This window comes from Triticum dicoccoides, chromosome 1B (genome assembly GCF_002162155.2).
Source record: "Triticum dicoccoides isolate Atlit2015 ecotype Zavitan chromosome 1B, WEW_v2.0, whole genome shotgun sequence".
NCBI lineage: Eukaryota > Viridiplantae > Streptophyta > Magnoliopsida > Poales > Poaceae > Triticum > Triticum dicoccoides.
Genome location: NC_041381.1, coordinates 20,563,188 through 20,566,562, shown reverse-complemented (window position 1 = coordinate 20,566,562; position 3,375 = coordinate 20,563,188). Strand labels below are relative to the sequence as shown.

At 40.7% G+C, this 3,375-nt stretch overlaps 1 non-coding gene across 1 annotated transcript; it reads left to right on the top strand.

Moving 5' to 3' along the window:
* The first annotated feature begins 1,947 nt into the window (after positions 1–1,947).
* TRNAS-UGA lies at positions 1,948–2,029 on the top strand. Its single transcript has one exon. It is a non-coding gene; the product is annotated as a tRNA-Ser (tRNA).
* Positions 2,030–3,375: the final 1,346 nt, after the last annotated feature.

Below are 3,375 nucleotides of genomic sequence, written 5' to 3'. Positions count from 1 at the left end.
TGTGCCACCACTGGAGGGAGGAGGGCCACCACACCACCTCGCCAAACTGCGAGAGCCGCCGAGAGGAATCCCGTGCGCTCGTCACCATCGCTAATCCGATCCAATCCGGAGCCAAAGTCACCAGATCGCCGGCGTAGATCCGCCTTGGACAGGGACACTGCCACGCGCCGCTGCGCGAGGCATGGGCTTCATCTGCCATTGCCTTCCAGGGCGCCACCGCCACGAAATCTTCCACATCGCCGCATCACCCATGCAGTTTTTGGAAAACATGGTACCCTGTCAGTGGAAGTTTGAAAATAGAAGTGTCGCAATACGCTAAAAAACTTTGTTGATTAATTACGAGAGCATAGGGTCTACTTTTTTTTAGAAAACTTGCGATCTCTTCATCAATTGTCAAAGCAATACAAAGAACATAGAAGTACAAGCAATGAAAGTAGATTCAGATATACACCAAAACTCAAGGCATGAAATTTTTTGTGTCAAAGACATACGCGCACCAAGTTTGTTGCCATTTGCATGTCATCCTAACATTCATTTCTTTGAGATAGTACATCCTCCCGTAGGGAGCAAGGACTGGAAAGTAAGATCCTATACTCTTAAACATAGGCATTGAACTGATAAAATAACAATAATTAAAAGAAAGAGATTAAACAAAAAAATATTGTGACAATGGTTGGCTGTTGCTATGAGTCTGCTTATCTGAATAGGTTTCCCTCCATTTTGTGACCCCTTGATGACCTGTTTAGCATTTGAGAAAGAAAAAAAAGTCCTACATGATAAGGCATTCTTTTATCTTCCAAGTCATTGAATATATTGAGACCTAGAGCCAAATGAAATCTTCAGGTTTAAAGGTTTTTCTTTTCTTGTGAAGGTGAACCAATAGTCCTTTTTTATCTTGGCAGCTTTGTGAAAAGAATGAGCACTGCTGTTGCTTTTAGACTATAGTCATCAATGAGACAACGAACTCATTCGCATTTGGCAATGCAGCTTTGTGAAAAGAACAGGCACTTCTTTTCCTTTTCCTAGTCTTATACAGTTATCAACGAACATTCAGTTACATTTAGCAATGCAGCTTTGTGAAAAGAACATGCACTTCTTTCCTTTTCCGAGTCTTATAGTTATCGACAAGCATACATTGACATCCAGGTATGCGATGCAAAAAGTTATTTGTTCTTCGGAAGAAAAACTCATTGTTCAAAGGTAATGCTCTGAAGCAAGGCACTGTTAATGCCACTATGGTTTCTAACCGCAGTATTTGTTCGAAATGCACCTGGCATTTATGTTTGAATGGGGTCACCATTTCCAACATGGATTGTACTATCATGAAGTTTCTTTGTAGCTTTGTTCTCCATATTAATGTGATTCACACAGTATATGTTATTAAAAATTGGTTGGTTGTACCACTCATGATCCGACCTTCATCCTTTACCTATTATCACAATATTAGTGCTCCAATCTTTCTTTCTCAGTTAAAAGAGTTGATGACAGATTTCTCCAAATTTTGAAGTTAATGTGTAATTGACATAGGTAAGTTGACTGATAACACTTGTCATATGTTTATGTTCTGAATTTCTCCTTAATGCGTGATAAGGAAAGTACGTGATCGAGCAAGGTTCTAAATTGCTCTGAAATTCAGTATGTTAAGAGTCCCAAATTAGTTGTTACATGGAAACCGTGCACATCATTTTGTTAGGCGGAGAAATTAAAAAAGAAAAATTGCAATATAAACAAAAATCGCTAAAAACAAAATGCATGTGCTAAAATATCATCGATCAGTCACTAATGCACGCTCTACAATATTTGAAAACAAAATCTCAGCGCCTGACTGATGATTCTAGACGAATGACCCGTACTCCTTCTGGGAAGGCTTGAAAATTGAACCACACAAATCTGGTCACTGACAGGTACTAATTTTATAAATGCCGGGAAGCAGATTGGCACAAGATGGTCGATATGTCCGAGTGGTTAAGGAGACAGACTTGAAATCTGTTGGGCTACGCCCGCGCAGGTTCGATCCCTGCTGTCGACGATTTCCTCCTTTTTTTTTCTTTTTTTGCCAGTGTTCTTCCCCTTATGTCATTTTTTACCTTTTATGATTCGCATTGCTATTTTTTTTTCTTTTTTTTCCATGCAAGTGTTCCCTTCCTGTATTTTTTTTATGATTTGCATGAGGAAATAAAATGTTAAGGATGCACTTTTCACATTGCTAATATATATTCCCTACGTCCGAAATTATTTGTCACGGAAATGAAAGTATCTACATGTATTTTCGTTCTAGATACATCCCTTTTTATCATTGTGAGTGTTCCCCTCCAATAATCCTTTTTCCCTTTTATGATTCGCATGAGAAAATAAAATGTTAAGGATGCATTTTTCTCATTGCTTTATATATACTCCCTCATAAAGGTGGTTGCACGTCCAATTTACTTCATTGGAGGTTATGTAGTGTGTGTGGTTGCTTACCTACGCTGGGCGCAGGTTCGATCCTGTTGTCGGCGTTTTCCTAGTTTTTTATCCCTGCGGTGAATGTGTCCATTCAATAACTTGAATCTACGTCCCATGGTCATATAAATCCATGTTGTGATTGTACTAATGTTATGGTACTTTTCAAAGCACCGTCGATATTTGGCGCCAGTCATGGGGACCTCCATGATATCGAATTGGATCAAGGAAACAACATCTACGTCAACGTTGATGTCATTTTCATCAACACCATCAACTCTTTTGGTGGAAGGAATGAGTTCGCTGCAACCCTCAATTTCAGGCGGATCTAAATCAACACGTCCATCCTTGTCGGGTTTAAAAACACACTTCCATCCTTGCCAACATCTTCATGGGTGAAGATGATTAGGTCGGGGGCACTACCAACGGTATGCGGTATAACCCCAACTATCTAGTGTACTACACTAGAGCATACTACCAAGCAGGGTCTTCATCAACACCATCACCCCTGAGAACAATGGTTTTGACAAATTCGTCGTCGCCAAATGAGTCCACCCTAATGCTTCCAAACTTGTGTATGAACATACAACGACAAGCGGTGGGGACCATGAGATCAGACAGTAGACACCATCGACTAAACCGCCCCTCTCGCAAGGTGTACTTGCATGAAAAGCACATCAAGACGCATCCCGACCACATCACCCAGATGAAGTGAAAAGTCGTAAGAGCATCTCCAACAGCCGTGATAAAAAAAGGATTGCAATTTACATCACTTTGGGTCAAAAATGATGCTCCAACATATGCCCTATATGCATAAAGTGATGTAAGAAAATTTGGGCCCCCAAAGTGTTGCATATTGCAACACCCGTGAGAGAGCCGCAAAAAACCCAAATTGGTCGGCGCACTCCCAACCGCCTCGTGGAAGTTCCCTGT